General features: G+C 42.6%; 1 protein-coding gene across 5 annotated transcripts in view; it reads left to right on the plus strand.

Annotated features, from left to right (window-relative positions):
• The window catches only part of blnk (B cell linker), a 241,080-nt gene that overhangs the window by 98,818 nt on the left and 120,688 nt on the right, over window positions 1–21,574 (plus strand). The window lies entirely within an intron of this gene.

Consider the following 21,574-nt stretch of genomic DNA (forward strand, 5'->3'; position numbering starts at 1 on the left):
CTGACCACAACAGGGTACATTTTTGAATTATTAAGGATGATGGGTATTCACTCACTGTCTGTGTTTAACCATTTATGTAGTGATTGTACATAAGGAACTAGTCTTGCAGGCTTTCTTGAGTTTAAAATAAAAAGGCATTTGTTTTTATTGAGGAAAAAAAAATACCCAGATAAAGAAATAAAAATTAAATCTGCGTCCAGCCTTCGCAACACATACACACATACAGAATTGCAAGCTATACAGTAGGCAGTTACTTTCTTAGCCAAATTAAAGCTCAATGCAAAAAGAAAAAAAATAGAGAGTTCACTGTTTATGAGTCCTTTGCTGATTTGTAGCTGCGGCAGATTTTTCTCCATGGTGGTCTTGAGATTTCAGGAATTGAAGCCCGGGGCAACATTTTCCCCTGCCGGGGGGGGGAGGGGGGTGGGTGTGCAGGAGCAGGCATAGGCATGCAGATTCCTGATCGGCGCCCACAGTCGGGGGCGTGCCGCCATTTTACGTGGGTGGGCCAATTAAGGCCCGCTCAGCATAACATCCACTCAGAAGCACTGTGCGCTCCCTGTGCAGGCGGGGTTTGCGTGGGGGGGGTGCGGATTCCCTGATCTGGGAGTGTGCTTTTTCGCACATGCGCACAAAAGAGCACACAGATCAGTGGAAGTTTTAAAAATTTTGTAGAAGGATGGAAAAAATATTCCTGACATGTGCCCTCATGACACTGTCACATGAGCTGGGACATGTCAATTTCTTATATGTAAGCATTTTGTGCACATTTTAAATCCCTCATGAAACCTCATCCCACCCATGGATGAGGCTCCATGTTTTTTCTGAAGGCCGCCTGGGCTCTTTGCCTGCAGCCAACCTTAAGGTTGGATGGGCAGGTCCATTAATTGGTTTAATTACTTTTTTAAAGAGCTTAAGTGGCCTTTGACAGTTCAGTGGGTGCGCAGCCAACTCGGCTGCACGCCCGCCGAACTGAAAATATAAATGACACAGTGCGACATCGGACCCCCCCCCACCACCCCCACCGCTCACTGACCGGAAGATGCAGCCCCATGTAAAATTGCAGTTATTCAAGACATTTTTTAATGTAGTCTGTCTTTTTCAGAAGTCGATGTTTTTTGCACCTGAGGTTTGTTTCAATGGAAATTCGCTCCCTCTCTGTGCTGGCTTTTTAAACAGTTAAAACATAGGGTCTTGACTTAAGGGAAAAGAGAAAGGGGAGAATATTACTGTCCACTTGGCAGGTTTTTCTCGACTATTGTTTTAGCAGCTTTTATGCTGTATTAAAGGAGATTTCAAAAATTGTTATTCTAGTCACATGACCTCTCTCCCCATTATGAGGGTATTTGCTTAGCTGATGTCTAGACAGGCTGTGAATTTTGTTTCATGGCTGAGGTGATTAGATTCTGCAATGTCCCAGCCATTAACTCCTGAATATTCATTATCCACTATCTGATGAGATAGCAAGAACACCTTTCCATGTAACTATTGTCCTATTAGACATTCTGTCTCTTCTTGAGAGGTAGCTTTATAGAAATGCAAATGCGAGGTCCAGTACACTTTCAGTAAAGCTTTTGAAGTAGTTCTTGACATTGGCAGGTGTGAAATTCCATAGAAGGATGCCATGACATGTGTGTATTGTAATTCACATTGGAACTTTCCAGAAACCGGCCAACTAGCAAAGCCAGGCATCAGGTAATTTGTGGCAGCTATCTTAAGTCAGTGTCTTTTCCTGTTTTTAAAAAGCCTTTTTTAAACAGTTCAATCTATGTTTGATCAGCCAATGAAATTACAGATTAATATCACCCATGCACAAGTGACAGTACAATATGTCAATTCGTTTAAACAGTAAAGCTGAAACAAAATGTACTTTTTAAATGTATCCCAACTCCAAAAAAAGCATAAATTTTTAACTCTGATAGAACACTTCTATCCCTTGTTTTTGATAATTGTGCATGTGCTTCTGTTCTTATTGACTGTCCAGCCACCTGCATCCATATATAATTCTATCAGTGTATAAAAGCTAAAGCTTTCTTTTCAGAGCATTTAATGACACATTCCTTCTGATTAAATTGATAGAACATATCTACAGAGTGTGATAAAGGAAGTGCCTACTTAAACAATAAAGATAAGACACTGTACCCAAAAGGAATTGTTTCCTTATCAAGCATAATGAACTGGCTTGAAAATAACAAAAGAGAAGTACTTGGCAGGTTTGCCTACAAACTCATATTGGGTATTGAACAGAAAAAAACATAGCAATTATGCCAGACACCTTAATAACTAAAAACTATTAAGAGATGAGCAAACTAGCTAGTTCAGTTTTAGACTTTGATTTGAATCCAGGTGAAAACTTGCCTTGGCTGCAAATAATTTCGGATTTTTGTTTCTTGGCACAATCCTTTCTGGGTCCAGGTGAAAACTTGTCTTGGCTCAAAATTTGTTATCAGGTTTACTTTTCAAGAGCAGCTTAGATTTATATAGTGCTGTTTACTTAATAAAATGTCCCAAGGCACTTCAACGTTATAAAGCACTTATACACATATTAGGCCAGATTGCCAAAAACTTGGTAAAAGAGGTTTTATAAAGTATCTTAAAGGAAGAAAAGGATCGGAGAGGCTTAAGGGAATTCCAGAACTTAGGGCCTAGGCAGCTGAAGGCATGCTCACCAATAGTAGAGCAATTAAAACTGAGGATGCACCAAAGTCTAGAATTAGATGAGCATAGATAGCTCAGAGGGCTGCAGGACTAGAGAGGGTTACAGAGATAAGGAGGGGAAAGGCTTGGAGGGATTCAATAACAAGGATGAGAATTATAAAATAAAGGTATTGCTTGACCAGGATCCAATGTAGCTCTTCGATGGGGCTTAGTGCAAGTAAGGATATGGACTGCAGTTTTGAATTACCTCAAGTTTATGGAGGGTAGAGTGTGGGAGTAACAGAATAGTTAAGGGGACAAAAGCATGAATGAGAGTTCCAGCAGCAGATGAACTGAGGCAGGGATGAAGTTGGGCACAGAGGTGGAAATAGGCATTCTAAGTGAAGACATGGATATGTGGTCAAAAGCTCATCTCAAGGACAAATATGACACCAAGGTTGCAAGCAGTTTGGTTCAGCTTGATAGTTCCCAGGAAGAGGGATGGAATCAGTAGCTAGGGAACAGAGCTTGGAAAGGGAACCAAACTCAGCTTAAGTCTTCCCAGTTTTTAACTGAAGAAAAATTCTGCTTATCCAGTATTGGATGTTGGATAAGCAGTCTGATAATTTAGCAACAGTGGAAGTGTTGATCGAGGTACTGGTGAGATAGAGCTGGGTGTTACCAGCGTACATATGAAAACTGATGCTGTGCATAATGTCACCGAGGGACAGCATTTAGATGAAATAGGAGGGGAGAAAGGATAGATCCTTGGGGGATAAACAGAAGTAATGGGGCAGGTGCAGGAAGAGAAGCCATTGCAAGTGATTCTCTGGCTATGATTAGTTAGATAAGAATGGAACCAGGTGAGAGAATCCCACCCACCTGGACAACAATGGAGAGCTGTTGGAGAAGGATTGTGTGGGTGGCCATGCCAAAGACTGCAGACAAGTTGACAAGAGTGAAGTGGGATAGTTTACCTTAGTCCCTGTCACATTTTGATAATTCTGATTTTGATGATACTGTTTCAGTGCAATGGCAGGGTAGGAAACTGAATTGGGGGAATTCAAAAATGGAGTTCTGAGAAAGATGGGCGTGGATTTAGCAGGTAAAAACAAATTTGAGAACCTCGAAGGGGAAAAGGAGTTTGGAGATGGGGCAGTAGTTTGCAAGAATAGCAATGCCAAGGGTTTTATTTTAGAGGAGAGGATTGATGATGGCAGATTTAAAGGTGAGAGGGACACCACCTGAAGAGAGAAAGAACCATTAACAACATCAGCTAATGGGGAACAGGAGGGAAGTTGAGTGGTCAGCAGTTTCGTGGAAATAACATTGAATGAGCAGGAGGTGGGTCTCATGGACATGATCATTTCAAAGAGGGCATGAGGGGGCATAGGAGAGAAACTAGGGAAAGATGCAAGTTCATGGATATGGCAGGAGTGAGCTTTAGAGGAAACTTGGCTTGGTGGGCCAGTGAAAGAGAGGGAATTGCAGTGGCAGCTGATCAGCTGGTCTAAATCGTTATGACAAAGAAGTCCCTGAGCTCCTCATACTTATTATTGGAGAAGAAGATGGAGGAGACAATGGGGAGGGGTTTAAGAATATGGTTTGCAATAGACAAAAGAAGCCAGGGGTTTTGCATTCCAGGACAATCCTGGCAAAGTGAATGATTGTCCACTTTTTATAACCAATGCAACTCAAATCAGTACATCTGCTTAGAGCCTCATCCAGTTATGTTGAGGTGGGCTAGAAGTTTTATCCTGTTACTTAGGAAATGTTGCATACAATTCTAAAATTGGCCGTTTGTAAAGCTGTTGTCTTCAGCTGTCCTTGACATTACAATAGATTTAAAAGCATATACTTAAATGCATCATTAAACTACTTTTTATTTCTGAGGTATTTTCTCACTCATGTTTATTGAAGTCAGAATAAGTAAGTGAAAAATATTGCCAATGTGAACACTTATCAGGTACTGAGGCCTTAGAGAGAACAGAAAACACAATAATGTAGGGAACAAGTGTCGACATGCCACACTACAGAATTCAAAGAACTTAATTAACAGCCCTAAAAAGCTGACCCTAACTCTAAAAAAATAAGGTACAACTGAAATCTGTGCTGACTAAAGGACTGTGACTGAGGTGACATCTTTTCCCAGTGGGCTTCTACATGTCACACAAAAAATAGTCATAGTGGGAGTGAAGTGCTATATGAGTTGCAAATGACTTGAGATGAAGCTATAGAAGAAAGAAAGAATTTATATTTATTTAATGACTTGCATGACCTCAAGATATCCCAAAGTGCTTTACAACCAATTAAGTACTTTTTGAAGTGTAGCCTGTTTCAGGAAAATTTTGTGCAATGTGATAAATGACCAAATAATCTATTTTTAGTGATGTTGGTTGGGGGATAAATGTCGGCCAGGACACCAGGTCAGCTCTTGCCATTGGATCTTTTACATTTGTCTCAAAAGCCAGGTGGAACTTTGGTTTACCATCTCATCCAATAGATGACCTCTCTGACAGCACCTCCCCTTCAGTACTGCGCTGGTGTTGGCCTAGAATATATACTCAAGCTTCAACTCATAACTTATTGACTCAGAGATGAGAATACTATGATTGAGCCAGAGCTGATCCAAAAGCCCAGTGCTAAGTATTAACAATTTTCATTGCTGAGAGAACAAATATGTGGCAGCATGCATATACTCAAGACAGAAGCAAAGTATACAAAACTTGCATCACTCTGGAAAGAAGACCTCTGATAACTTGTAATGTTAGAAATGGTGTAAATATTTTACCGTGTTACTGTTTTAGTTACCAGCTCAATGAATGAGGCAACATTAAGCCTTATTATCTCACTTGTTAGCTAATGTTATCATTCTGTTTTTTGTGTAGAACGGGCAGTGGAGGGATTGCCATTTAGTTTTACACCATTAAGTAGATCAACAATGTGAATAGATTCAGAAATGAAAGGGTCAGATTACTGCACTGGATTGTCAGCTTTTGTGTACAAAACTCTAGAGTAGGACTTGACCTTCAATCTTCTGACTCAAGGTGAGAGTGCTATCACCTGAGCCATGACTGGCACATAATAGCACTAATAGTGCTTGCATGCACGCAAAGAAAGGAACATTAATAGAATATATTTTCGAACCTACACAGAGCTTAAAAAATGCAGTGGAAGAATATTAAATCTACTGCATGTCAATGGCAGGTTTCTTCAGGGGAGGCCAGACATAACAAGGAAAGTTTGTGTGACAGTCATGCACCAGAATATTACCTGCCATCAATATTTAATACTAGAAACAGGCATCAGACGATGAGATGAATATTTAACCCTAAACTTCCCAATAGTTCTTAAAGTGCAACTTCCTAAATAGGGTTCTGGGAGCAAATTTTAATATTTTACACTTATTGCTGTATTATCCAACATTTTGAAATATACTTAAATCAGCATTTGAAGACAAAGAGAATTATTTTGGAATGATCTCATGCAACAGGTTGACTCTGAATAATTCTCTAAGCATTGTGAGCAGATAGGCTTTCTAATGCACCAACTCTCATTAAAGAGGCCTATCAGGCTTCTTAGAAGGTTTTGGACGGACCACAAATCCTGGATGAGGAGCTATAGTTCGTGGCACAGAGCAATTTTTATGGCTATTTCAATGAACTACAGGACACCAATATAAGATAAATAGCAAAAGAAGCAATGACAACATAAGGGAAAGTTTTTTTACACAGGAAGTGGTTAGGATCTGGAATGCCCTGCCTGAGAGACACAACAGAGGAACAATTAGGTCTCATGGTGGGGAAGTGGGAGCCAACACACGGTGGGGGAACTGAAGTATGGGGGATTTACAGGTAGGCTTGCTGGGCCGTCAGCTCCTTCCTGCAGTGCCGAAAATGGTTTTACTGAACGGAAGTCCTATTTGACAAATATATCAGAGTTTTATGAGGATGTATCTAGTAGTAGGGTAGATAAAGGGGAACCAGTAGATGTAGTTTACCTGGATTTCCAAAAAGGATTCGATAAGGTGCCACACAAAAGATTAATAAGCAAGATAAGGGCTTACAGAGTTGGTGGTTGTATTTTAGCATGGATGGAGGAGAGGGTGAATAGATAGAAAGCAGAGAGTGGGAATAAAGGGGCCTTTTCAAGCTGGCAGGTATTAAATAGTGGAGTGCCACAAGGATCAGTGCTGGGGCCTCAGCTTTTTATAATCTATATTAATGACTTAGATGAACAGACAGAGAGTAACGTATCAACGTTTGCTGATGATACAAAGCTGTGTGGGAAAGTAAGCTGTGGGGAGGACACAGAGAGACTGCAAAGAGATTATAGACTGGTTAAGTGAGTGGGCAACAAGATGGCAAATGGAGTAAAATGTAGGGAAGTTATAAGAATAGAAAAATACAATAGTTTTTTAAAGTTTTGAAACTTGTAAACATTGATGTCCAAAGAGACTTAGGTGTGCTTGTACAAAGAACACAGAATGTTAGCATGCAGGTGCAGCAAGCAATTAGGAAAGCAAATAGCATGCATGTTGGTTTTTGTTGCAAGGAGATTGGTGGACAAGAATAAAGAAGTGTTGCTGCGATTGTACAGGGTTTTGGTGAGACCATATCTGGAATATTGCGTGTAGTTTTGGTCTCAACATTTAAGAAAGGATATACTTGATATGAAGACAGTACAGTGAAAGTTCACTAAATTGGTCCCTGGGTTGAAGGAGTTGTCCTGTGATGAGAAGCTAGTAAATTGGGCTTCTATTCTCTTTAGTTTAGAAGAACGAGAGCCTACAAAATTCTGAAGGGGCTTGTTAGGGTAGACACTGAGAAGTTGTTTCCACTGGCTGAGGTGCCTAAAACACGAGGGCAGAGTCTCAGGATAAGGGGCTGATCATTTAGGACTGAGATGAGGAGAAGTTACTTCACTCAAAGGGTTGTGAATTTTTGCAATTCACTGTCCCAGAGGGTTGTGGAAGCTCCGTTGTTGAATACATTTAAGGTTGCAATGAGCAGATTTTCGATGCTCAGGGAACAAAGGGACATGGGGCGCAGGCAGCAAAATGGAATTGAAGCCCAAGATTAACCATGATGGTGTTGAATGGCAGAGCAGGCTCTAATGTCTACTCCAGCTCCTATTTCTTCTATTCTTGTGTTCTCAACAAATTCCCAACTTATACATTGTATTTACGATGCGTTCAATTTAGGGCCACTCAGTGCATTAGCAGATACTGCTCACTTTTACACAGGAGAATGAGTTGGTTGCCTGTTCCCTGTCTTACTTCCATTAAAACTAGAAATGGCCAGGTTCAGATTTAAAATTTTAACTCCCCACCCAACGCAAATCTACCTGTTTTTGTAGTTCATAATCTTCCAGGGTAATAACCCAACTTACTAAGATATATTTCCTTTATTAATCAGCATAATTTTTAATCAGTTAGTAGGAGCCACTTGTTTGAGGGAATTAGAGTGTCCTTTACAACCTTAGGACATCCAAAAGTACATTACAGCCAGTGAATTTTGTAATGTATGAAACGTGGCAGCCAATTTGCACACAGCACTGTTCAACAAGCAGTGTGATGTGATAAATAACCAGATCATTTGTTTTTTTACTGATGTTAGTTGAAGGAGAGTCATCCATCAGGGCACCAGGGAGAATGTCCTTGCTCTTCGAATGATGCCACCGCAGAGAGAAAACAATCCTTTGGTTTCAGGTTTAATCCGAAAGACAAAGTGGGTGTAAGGCAAGTGCATCTCAATTTTGAAGGTTTTAAGGTAGGCCCTGTTTCTGCTAGGTATAAGCCAGGTTTTCATTCCCCTGCAATCCCCAGTTCAGAGGGCATGAAGGATTGTTTCCACCACCTTACATAAAGGCAAAATACTGCGGATGCTGGAAATCTGAAACAAAAGCAAAAATATGCTGGAAAAACTCCGTATGACCCTTCTTCAGGGCACAGTCATATGGACTCGAAACGTTAACTCTCTTTTTCTCCATAGATGCTGTTAGACCTGCTGAGTTTTTCCAGCATTTTATGTTTTTGTTTCCACCACTTGCCTCTTTGCCAATGCACACGTACAAATGAGGTGGATTGCAAGCCCCGTCACTTTCGCCCCTATTAGGCACCATTGCTGATGGTGTAATTTAAGAGGAATTAAAAGAGTTCTAACCTTAACAAGAGTAGATCTTCCACAACAGAAACAATCTATTTAAAGGTGTTATACATCTAACTGAATGGGGTAACAATAAAAATTATCATCCTGCATGACCAGGATCATCTAGCCTGGTTGCACTCAACAATGAGCAGCACAGTAAACTCTGGCTGTTCAAAATAATTCCCTGATCTCTGCCTCTCACTCTTGCACTGTAATCTGTCAGTTAAATGAACTCTAATTCAAAAGGCAGTTGCATTAGTCTTTATTATAATAAACTCACACAAATTTCAAAGGGGAAGCTTTGAAAGTAAAATCAATAAAAACTATCATCCAAGTGCTAGACAGAAGTTCAATTGTGTCAATTATTACTTCATTGTAATAGTAAGGAGGAAGTTCATGGGAAGGTAGAAACATGAGAATGCCATTCAGCCCCAAGAGTCTGTTACCCCATTCAGTTAGATCATGGCTGATCTATATCTTAACTCCTTCTACTCAGCTTGATTCCATAACCCTTAGTGCACCTAACTAACAAAATAATTAACAAAAAATTATCAGTCTCAGTTTTGATATTTTCTCAGTTGATCCATCCTCAGCAGCTTTTTGAGGTGAGATCCAGATTTCCAATACCCTTTCTATGAGTACTGCTTACTGGCAGGAACCCTGATCGGTCTAGAGTTGCTTTTAAGGCTATAGACCCTTGTTCTGAAATCTCACACCACAGGAAATAATTTCTATCTATCTAACCTGTCAAATCCTTTAATCATCTTAAACAGCACAATTAAATCACCCCTAAATCTTCTATATACAAGACAGGTCTATGTAATTAGTCTTCATAATTTAATCCTTTTAGCCCTGGTATCATTCTGATGAATCCAAGGCCAATATATCCTTTCTGAGGTACAGTACAGTCAAATCAGAGCTCTGTGCAGCTGTAGCATAACTCCCACCCTTTTGTATTCCAGCGCTCTTGGAATAAATGACAAAATACAGAAGTCTTTTAAATTATTTTCTGGGTGAGATTTAATGCCCTTCCCTATGGTGAATTTGGTGGTTGGGGGGGCATTTAATCAGGTGGCAGGTGGAGACCTTGCCACCTTCCTGCCACTGCCCCAATTAGGTCCATGGTGGGAAGGACCGTGAAAGGCCTTCCCAGTCTGCCGTCACTTGAAACCCTCAGGTAGGCAATTAATGCCCACTTCAGAGCCTCACCCTGCAGCCACTGGTATTTGCCCAGTGGCAGGCAGGAGACTTGCTATGTGGAGAGGCCAAAAAGCAAACCCTGTCAGGTTGCAGGTTCCCGGGGTTGGGGGTTGCTGGTTCAAAGACACCCACTGCCTCATCAAGGAACCTGGCATTGGGAATGAAGGGGACCTTGCTGCTGACCCCATGCTCCTCCCAACACCCTCCTATGACCTCGCTATCCCTCTCCCACCATCACGCACCTGTGCCTGAATCCTTCAGCGATCCTTGACCTTAGGTGGGTGCAGTACCGGTAACAACCATTGCCTTCCCTGTGGTGCTGTTGAACAATGAAGAGCTGCTGACCTCTGATTGGCTGACAGCTCTTGGTGGGCGGACTTCTGCCTCCAGGATCTTTGATTCCGGCGTGGACCTGCAGCTGCCCAGTTGGATGCGATTAATTCAGCGAGCCTTCACGAAAAGAGGTGACATGGTGCTCTCACCTGCTGTACAGCCAGCGAACAAGACTCCAGTTGCCTCCATTAAATACCGCCCCTTGTATCTGTTCACTAGCTTTTAGTGGACCCCTTAATATCTCTGCTCATTCACAGTTCTAAATACTCTGCTCAACCTTTCTTGTGTCCAAAGTGGATTATTTCATACATTCCTACGTTAAACTCCAGCATGCAGTTTTGCCTACTCATTTAATCTACTCATTTCCCATTGTAATTGTCCGAAAACTTGGATACACAGCTCTAATCGTTCAGCCTCGTCATTTATAACTCTGTTGAAATTCACGTCAACTCTCATTTTTGTTCATAGTTTCTTATGTGGAACCTTGTTAAACGCCTTCTAGAAGTCCAAGTAAATAATACCTGTCGACTTATTTATCTGCCATGTCAATACCTCCCCACAAAATTCAACTAGCTTCATTAGACATGACTTAACCTTTACGAATTCATGCTGGCTCTCTTTGATCAGCTCCTATTTATCCAAATGCTAAGTCACTCTGTCCATAATAACAGGGCTCTAGTATCTTCCCACCACTTACATTAGACTAGGCCTATCTATCCTTCTTAAATAATGGAGTGACATTCGTCCTCTGTTTATGATCAGTTTGTGCCCTTTTGAAGGCATTGGACACCCTGCGGGCCCCAAACATTAATCTTTCTTAGATTTCACAATACCGATTTGAGCTTCAGACCTTCAGGGCACTTTTATTCCCATTAAACCTGGCTGTTCCTTCTGGCATTGCAGGGGTCCCACGGTCGTCATGTTGTATTTCCTTAGGCAACAGTGGCGGGTTCCTTCATTACAGTCGGTGTCCAACCTTGGATGACTAACTCAGGAAAACTTACCGTGTGTTGTGGAACACGCTACTTGCCTTTTAAAATTGGAAGCTGGGAATGACAGTTCCCAGCAGGCCTTGGGTTTCTGCGCATGCATGGCTGCAGAATGGCTGGCCATGTGCAGGTTGTTTATTTTTTCATCTTCGGGGCCTTCTGTTTATGCACTCCGGAGAATGGCCACACATGCACAGTTTGTTTATTTTCCCTCTTCAGGCCAGGAAACAGCCCTGCATACATGTGCAGAAGAGAAGAAAGGAAGGAAAAGTGAAACAGTGCAAAACAGGAGGCTAGGTGACCTGAAGCGGAGTGCCATTCAAGGGAAGGTGTCCCATAGAGCAGGACATAAGGAGAGGGACAGGGAGAAGGTCCAGAGTAAGAATAAGATCCCAAACCAGGGAATGGGGCAGAAACAGATCCCAGAAGACAGTCCTAGGACTGACTAGAAGGACAGAGATCAGAAATAGACGCTGTTGAACAAAGCTGAAAGAAAGGAGCAGAACAATTGGCTCCGAGTTATAGAGAGAAAGCTGCAGTGAGCAGAATTGAAGCAAAGCAGGCTTGAAAGAAGCCAGAAGATCTAAGGAGGTAGCTAAAGGTTGGTTATTCCTAACTGTGGACCTTTGAAGCAGTGGTGTTCTGCTTGGTATGGCCGAATATCTTTAGGTGTGCTTGGAAGGTGAAGCTTGAATGTACAAGGTTCAGGGGAAAGGAACATCAGAAGGAGAGACTGAAACCCTGAAGGTGAATCCCGGTTGAAGTCATCTGTGTGGATGTGCAGTTTGGGAGAGAATTCCAAGATGAGTTCTTTGAAGCCTTCATGAGAAAGACAGAGTTTCAGTGAGACCAATTGGCTCATGGTGTAACAAGCACCTGGAACGCGTCCATGAGAAATCCATGGAATCTGATTTGTTGACATCTGTCACTCATTGTGGGGCATGGTCTATCTAACCACAATTCACCTATTAGTTCACATATACCACATACCTACCATGAATATTAGAGTATAAGATAGATATTGAAGATTATGTTATTGTTACAATTTGTGTGTATCTGAAAATGTACAGTTGGGGTGAAGGGACAGCATGAGTCAGGGGGCTAAGATCTTACTCTATTTTTTTTAAAATATATATCATAATGACTAATTTATGAAATTTTAAAAACTTTGAAAGACTTTGAAATGACTGAAGCCATGGCTGGCTATAACTCATTTAAAAGGAACTCTGGCAGTCAGGGAAACTGCCACCTCATAATCTCTGAAGAGACACTAACAACCTGGCAAATTGCTGAAGACCAGCTTCTAAGAGAAATATACAAAGGCCATTTACATTTCTTAAACCAGGCCTAGCCAACTGAGACTATCAGTCTCATAGGATAAAGGACCCTGAAACCTCCTAATGATTGAAACGTTAACAATCTCAAGAATCCAGACTAAGGAATATATATCCTTTAGTCAAAGCCAAAGTGGAGAAGTGGGAGTCATGTCACATGAGCGCCCCCCCCCCCACCCCACACCCAGCCCCAGCTGTGGGAACCAATTACTGTGCCTTGCTGTACTGCCACTCAGCCTGCCATCTTCCATCAAACAAGCAGCAGTCAAAAAAGGACTCTGTCCAGGTATGAATGCCTGACCCCATCTATGCTGTTCCTACTGGAACTTCAGCACCATTGCCTACAAGATTAATTCACTTCTGCGTGCCCATCTCATCAAGGATGTCATCTCTACTGGATTATACAGCATCAGTTTCAGTCTGCTGACCTCTGTAAAGGAATACACCGTTGAACTTTTTGATTCTGGACTCAGGAAACAATGGCCAGGATTTTCCTGTCAGCAATTTGGAGGCGGGGCCTGCTTGCCGAGGGGAAAATGACACAGGATGACGTCAGGAGGAACCCCCAACGTCATTTCGGTCCCTTTAAATTTTCAGGAAGGTGGGCGGACAGCGAAATCAGCTGTCCGCCCGCCGACATGTCAATGGCCAATTAAGGCAATTGACAGGCTAATTAAGATTGTTAAAGACCCTGCCCGGCCAAGCTTAAGGCTGGCGGGCAGGCCAGGAGCCCCAGCTCATATGAGGGGGACATGTTAATGATTTTAATATTTTTCTATTTTTGGAGTTTTTTTTACCTGTCAGTAATCTACCTGAGACAGCATTTGGTCGCAGGGAGCAGTGTGCTCTTGCGCGCGCATGCATGAAAGAGAGTGCACTTTGACAGATGGCGATACCGCCTCCCCGCCACCCCCCCCCCCCCCCCCCCCCCCCCCCCCCACCCCCCAGCCCCCGCACAGGATGCACATAGCGCTTCCTGTCAGGCAGGCTGCTGGGTGGGCCTTAATTGGCATGCCCACTCAAAATGGCGGCGGGCCCCGTTTCAGCGGCGCAGTTCAGCTGCCCGCCCACCGCCGAGCCGGTGGGGCCCACCCGCCAAGGGCAAAATTCTGCCCAATAATTTCTAATTTTCTCTGCAGTCTTTGCCCTGGACATCTTTCTTTTCTTTATGCCTCTTTTACTGTACGAATGTCAAAAGAATGGGGATGGGGGGGGTGGGGGGTGGAACGACATTGCAAACTCTCTTCCCGCTTTGCGAGTCTGTGTAAAATAAACTAACCCTCTAAATTTATCGAATCTCGAGATTGCTGTGGAGTTATTAATAGAAATTGGATCACACCAAAACTGAGGAGCTAGGAAAACATGCCACCACTTAGAAAGGGAGAAAGAAAAATCGAAACACCTTTCTGTTTATGGATGGATGGTGAGGAGAAATCGGGGCTGTTTTAATTAAACCTCCTGTCCATAACAGTGTGATTTGAATCATTTACTGCCGTTGATATTGAAATCTTTCCAACCTTTTTGTCCAGTGTAATATAGTTCATCTTTCTCATTTAAGAAACGTTTTATTCTTTGGGCAGAATCCTCTGGCTGGCATGCAGGTGGCAGAGTCCGTACTCCAGCGCTTAAAATATTGCGCGCCGATGTCACGCAAACGTCCCGATGTCACTGCGCGGCATCGCGATGTTTCGGTCAGCGGGCGCGCTATGCAGTGCGATGCATGCCCGCCATTAACTCAATAGTTGTTAAGGCCATTAACTCTCCAATCGACCAGGATTTTGAGGGGCCCGTGTGAACTTTGGGTCAGCGCACGGGCCCAATGGGCAGGAGGGTAAGTGATTTTTTTTTACAAACCTCATCCAGTGGCGGGATGAGGTTTCATAGCGGTTTTAAAAATGTTTAATAAAGTGTTTATGTTCTTCACTAACATGTCCCATCTCGTGAGACATTTTCACATGACGGGGACATGTTAAAGATTTTTTTCATTCTTCTAGTTTTAGAGTTTCACAGAGTTTCAGCGATCTCCCTCAGGCAGCACTTTGGCCCAGGGATATGTGCACTCTTTCGCAGGCATGCACGAAAGAGCACACTCTGGCAGTTGGGAAATCCACCCCCCCCACCCCGCCCGCACAGGAAGTGCATGGTCGGGTGACACGCTGGGCAGGCCTTAATTGGCCCGCCCACTTAAAATGGCGGCAGGGCCTGTTTCGGCGGCAGCGATCGGCTTCCTGCCCGCCGCCGAGTTGGTCAGGCCCACCTCCCCATCAAGGGCAAAATTCTGCCCTTTGTGTTAAAAGCAGACTCCTGTGAATGTGTTTGGTAACTGCCCTCCACAGTTAGAACCATAGGCCAGAACCTTCAGATCAGCACGCAGGGGTGGGCCCCACTCGCCGATACATAAAATGACGGGTGGTGACATCGGGTTGGCGGGCAGGCGAAGAGCCCAGACGGCCTTCGTATTTATCATGAAACCTCATCCACGGGCAGGATGAGGTTCCTTGAAGGTTTTTAAAGTTAATAAAAATCTTTAATAAAATTCATTGACATGTCCCAGCTCACATGATACTGTCACATGAGGGGACATGTCTTAAAAAATGTTTTCTTTCTTTATTAAAAATTTTCAATATCAAACTAGTCTCCCTGAGTCGGCTCAGTGCCTCAGGGAGATTTCTGCACTCTTTTGTGTGCATGCGTGCGAAAGAGCACAGGCCCCGACTCAGCCTACTCCCCCCACAGGGAGCTCTCAGCATTTCCAGGCATGTGTCACGCTGGGCAGGCCTTGATTGGCCAACCCACATAAAATGGTAGTGCGCAGCTGATTGCAGGTGGCGACCACGTGCGCCCGCTCCCACCCAACACCCCCGAAGGGGAAAAAAATTCTCCCCATAGAAAAGTTACAGTGCAGAAAGTGTCTACACTGGCCAAAAAGAGAAAAAGAAACTAGCCACTCATTTTAATCCCACTGTCCAACACTTGGTCCATAGCCTTGCAGCACTTCAGATGCAAACCCAAGTACCTTTGAATAAGTTGAGCATTTCAGCCTCAACCACCAACTTAGGCAGTGAATTCCAGGCATCCGCCACCCTCTGGGTGAAAAGGTTTTTCCTCATGTCCCCTCTAATCCTTCTACCAATCACCTTAAATCTATGCCCCTTGGTAATTGACCCTTCAGCTAGGGGAAGCAAGTCTTTCCTGTCTACCCTATCTAGACACCTCATAATTTTATACACCTCAATTAGGCCACCCCTTAGCCTCCCCTGATCTAAGGAAAACAACCCTAGCCTATCCAATCTCTCTTCGTAGCTGCAACTTTCAAGCCTTGGCAACATTCTTGTAAATCTCCTCTGCACTCTCTCCAGGGCAATTATGTCCTTCCTGTAATTTGTTGAGTGGCCTAACCAGCATTTTATATGGTTCCATCATTACATCTCTGATTTTGTATTCAGTACCTCATCCAATAAAGGAAATATATGCTTTCTTGACCACCTTATCCTGCCAACTTCAAGGACCTATAGATCTATACTCCAGGGTCTCTCACTTCCTCAACCCCTTTTAACAACTTCCCATTTACTGAGAGTTCCATGCTTTGTTTTCCCTCACCAAACGCATTACTTCACACTTTTCTGGCTTGAATTCCATTTGCCACTTCCCTGCCCATTCAACCAAACCATTGATATCATTCTGGAGTCAACAGCGAGCCTCTTCATTATCAACTACACAGCCAATTTTTGTGCCATCTACAAATTTCTTAATCATCCCTCCCACATTTAAGTCTGAATCATTAGTATGTACAAAAAACAGCAAGGGCCCCAACACGGAGCCCTGTGGAACACCACTGGAAACCAGTTTCCTTTCACATAAACATCCACCGACCATTACCTTTTGTTTCCTGTCACTGAGCCAATTTTGGATCCAACTTGCCACCTTCCCCTGTATTCCATGAGATCTCACTTTCCTGACCAGGCTGCCTTGTGGGACCTTGTCAAATGCCTTACTGAAATCCATGTAGACAACATCTACTGCACTACCCTCATCAATCCTCCCCGTTACTTTCTCAAAAAATTCTATGAAGTTAGTAAGACACAATCTTCCACTAACAAAACCATGCTAACTATGCCTGAACAATCGGTGCCTTCCTAAATGACAGTTTATCCTGTTTCTTAGAATTGTTTCCAATAATTTGCCCACCACTGAAGTCAAGCTGACCGGCCTATAATTTTCTGGCTTATCCCTCACACTTATTTTAAATAATGGTACAATGTTCACAGACCTCCAATCCTCTGGGACCTCACCTGCATCTAGTGGAAAATGATCCTCAGACCATCTGTTATTTCCTGGCTTCCTTCAACAGCCTAGGATATAATCCATCTGGCCCTGGTGATTTATCCACGTTCAAGGATACCAACCCCTCCAGTACTTCTTCTCTCACTATGCTTATTGTATCTAATATTTCACACTCCTCATTCACTAGAATGCCTGTATGATCCCTTTCTTTAGTGAACACAGAGACAAAGGACTCATTGAGAACCCTGCCACATCTTCTGCATCAACCCACCAGTTACCATGTACATCTCTGATAGGCCCTACCTTTTTCTTAGTTATTCTCTTGCTCTTAATGTACTGGTAAAACATTTTAGGATTTTCTTCAATTTTACCTGCCAATATTTTTTCGAGGTGTTTACTAGATAATATCACCACCTTCAACACCTATGTGTTCTCTTGTTCCTTTGTCCGTGACATCTTTTGATTATCTGCTCCTATCACTGCTTGCTTGTCCCTATAACCACACCACCCCCACCCACTTCTCTCCCCCCACCCCACCCCCCCACCTTAAACCAGCTTATATTTCACCCCTCTCCTTATATTCACTCAGTTCTGTGGAAGGGTCATGAGGACTCGAAACGTCAACTCTTTTCTTCCCCGCTGATGCTGCCAGACCTGCTGAGTTTTTCCAGGTAATTCTGTTTTTGTTTTGGATTTCCAGCATCCACAGTTTTTTGTTTTTATCTCAATATTTTTTCGTATCCTGTCTTTGCTTTCCTAATTTCCATTTTTACTTCATCCCTGTACTTTCTATACTCCTGTAGGCTTTCTATAGAATTAAGTCTTTTGTGACTGTCATAAGCTTTCTTTTTCTGCTTTCTCTTGGCCTATATGCTTCTGGATAACCAGGGGACTCTAGATTTGGCAGTACCACCCTTTTTCTTTGTGGGGACATGTCTACACTGTGCCCATAGAATCTAACCTTTGAATGCCTCCCATTGATTAGACATTGTTTTCCCTTCTAGTAGCTGTATCCAGTCCACTCTCATCAGTTCACCTCTCAGCTTTGTAAAATTTGTCTCCCCCCAATTTAGAACTTTTACTCCTGTTCTATCTTTGTCCTCTTCCATAATGATGCTAAATCTAACTATATTACAGTCACTGTCTCCAAAATGGATCCCCACTGCTACTTCATCCACTTGCCCAGCTTCATTTCCCAAGACTAAATCTGGAATTGCGCCCCCTCTCATTGGACTTCTTACGTGCTGACCAGAAAAGTTCTCTTGAATACAGTTCAAGAATTTTGCACCCTCTTTGTCCTTCACACTGTTCTTATCCCAATAAATATTGGGGTAGTTGAAGTCTCAACAATTTCTGCTCTATTCTTTTTGCACTCAGAAATCAGTCTACATATTTACTCATCTAACTCCCTTCCACTATTTGGGGGTCTAAAATACACCCCTAGCAGTATGGCTGCCCCTTTTTTATTTCTGAACTCAACCCATATGGCCTCATTTGATGCTTCATTTAGTATTTCATCCCTCCTCACAGCTGTAATTGATTCTTTAACCAATAATGCCACACCCCCACCTTTCTTATCCCCTTCCTATCCTGCCTGAAAACTATACATCCAGGGGCTGCATCTTCCGGTCGACTCTCTGCTGAGTGCTGAGGCAGCCAGATTTGTGTGCTGCCTACCTCGCCTTAACAGGTATGGGCAGGTTGTGAATCACAACCCCTGCACCCAAAAAGTGCTCAGGGTGCAATTGTCCCAGAATTGCGTTAAGTGCGGTAGCAGGCGTGAGAAATGACGTTTTAACCATCAGCTGCAATGGTGGGTTTTCGCACCATTTCATCCCCTCCCCACCTCATTAAATATGCAGCCACAGGAAACACGCCGTCTTGCTGGCCACATGTTTATTCGGCCAATTCTCCTATTTTTATACTCGCTTGCATGTGGGACTGGGAGTAATACTGAGATTACTGCTTTAGAGGTTGTGCTTTTCAATCTCCTTCCTAACTCACTAAAGTCTGCTTTCAGGATCTCATCCCCTTTCCTACCTAAGTCATTGGTACCAACATGAACCATGACCTCTGGCTACTCACCCTCCTTCAGAGGAATGTCCTGCAGTCAGTCCATGGCATCCTTGACCCTAGCATCAGGGAGGCAACATACCATCTCGGAATCACATCTACGGCCACAGAAACGCCTGTCTGTTCCCCTAACTAATAAATCCCCTATTACTACTGCTCTCCCCCTCTTCTTTCTTCCCTCCTGTACAGCAGAGATGCCTGTCGTGCCACAAGCTTGGCTCTGACTGCACTCCTCAAAGGAACCAAAGCCCTCAACGGTATCGAAAACAGAAAAGCAATTGGTGAATGGGACCCCAGGAGACTGCTGCACTACCTGCCTAATTTCCTTGGACTTCCTGGTGGTCACCCATCCCCTGTTGGTCTCCAGGTTGTTTAGCTGCGGTGTGACCACCTCCCTGAATGTGTTATCCACATAGCTCTCAGTCTTGTGGATGCACCACAGTGACTCCAACCCCCATTTGAGCACCGAAACCTGGAGCTCAATGTTCTGCAGCTGGTGTAGCACATGTAGTCATCTAGGGCACCGGTAGCATCCACGACTTCCAACATATTACAGGGCATGCATTCCACATGACCAAGCTTTCCTGCCATGGCTTCAGTTTACTTCCCTTGCATTAACTTTATTTGACTTTGGTTTATTTATGCAAATAAATTATGCAAATTATGCAAATTTATTTTACCAGGCCTTGACTTAGCTTTATTTCCCAATTGCTTGTGTTTCTTACTTAAATGCAAGTAGCCTCTTCTTTTAAAAGAACAGGCTTTTCTGATTTTTAGCTTCTTGATGACACCCCCTAACAGCAGTTTCTCACCAGTCAATGAATTTATGTTTCTCTGCAGCGGGCTCAGGGTCCTCCTCTCACACCCTCCTGTAGGTGCTGCTGACTGCCTGAACTGAGGTCCTCCTCTCGCATTCTAGGATCTATCAACCTAGGTTTCACTCTAGGATCTGACAGTAACATCATCTGGGATCATAACACACGATGGAGTCAGGGCCAAAGGTAGAACCCAGCCCTGACCCAACTCAGAGGAAATTTTAGACCAAGGAGTAAATATTCATCGGTTTTCCCAGGCAGTGTTTAAAAAGATATATTTCTGTCCATCCATTGTATTGGAGAGTATTTGTTGTTGGTTTGAGAGGACATGTTAACAGGATTGGTTTCAGGTCCAAACATAAAGCTAAATCTGCTAGCTTTTTTTTTCTATTCTTTTGAATAGTTCTTGAATCTGGCAAGTATTCTGATCCAGAAATGCTTCACTATTCATAATTCAAACTTAGTTAAAATATGTATCAAGACGCTGTCTTGACTGAAGTCATTTGTTTAGTTTTATCTATATTTTACATCTGTATCTGTTACTATTTAGGCATGATCAAGTTTGACCAAACATGATGTGAGTGATATGTTTTTTTCATTTAAGTTGTGAATTAGTGGTTGATCTCAAACCAGAAAGCAGAAGTATTTCTTTCCATGGTGGGGGCTGTACTCTGGGGAGTTTTATGGTAAACTATCTGACTCTAAACACATCTGTGTTCATTCAACTGGTTTTTAGACCCATGGTTTATAAGGTTTGTGTTGCCCTGAAGCTAAATAGTCATGGTTGTTTTTTTAAACATACAGCAAGGAGTGATGTTGATATTCAGTGATAAAAGTGCTTGCAAGAAACTTGACAAAACACTTTTATGCCACTTATGAAAGATATCTCTGTCACTCTTGGATACGCTTGCGTTATTAAGATATTCATTTTATATTTTGTATCTCTGGCATAAATAGAATGTCATAGCCTGAAATTGCTCCATTAGTGTAGCTACACAAAATCCATTTGCAACTTCATACTTCTTAGTTATCTTTCAATCATAGCAGTAGGGATGTTCTTATCTCACTGCTGTTCAGCTTGTATTGTCTGTATTTATTATATCATATGAAAGATTGTAAAATAGACTTTCTTCATTGGAAATGGGGTTTTGCAATGATTTAACACACTGTCCTTTTCATCTGCCCCTAGAATTTATATTTCAATCCAGCACGGGATAATTGCATAAAAGTTTCTAGTGTTCGGCTGCACAAGCCCTGAAATGGCTAACTGTAGAGCACAGCTGCCACCAAATTGACAATGTTGTTCAAGGATTTCAAAGATGGCTGCAATGGAAAATGTCATCACACACTCGTGCAACGGGAAGTGCTCTTCTGGGATTAAAATTATAGCACATTCTTTAGGCAATTTAAAGGGAGTTCTATTTTGCACCTGAATATATCTTACATCATGTAGGAACGCTTAACATTGGGTGCAAAAGTCATTTCACAAAACTGACATCCTTCACCTTGATTAGCACAGGACTAGTCACCTGCAAGTATAACTTATAATTGTTTAAAAAATGAATTCTGTGAAAATGTATTGAAGCCTAAATTCTAATCATTAGAGTTGTTTTTACTCAAATTTATTAAGATTATTACTCAGTGCCTCAGTGATCTCCAGTGGTTCTTTAGAAAGTTATATTCCTAAAACTAATATTCGTGGGTATTTAAAAAACATTGTGAAATTGTAACAGACTAAATATTTAAATTATAACAGACTA

This window comes from Carcharodon carcharias, chromosome 17, assembly GCF_017639515.1.
Source record: "Carcharodon carcharias isolate sCarCar2 chromosome 17, sCarCar2.pri, whole genome shotgun sequence".
Lineage (NCBI taxonomy): Eukaryota > Metazoa > Chordata > Chondrichthyes > Lamniformes > Lamnidae > Carcharodon > Carcharodon carcharias.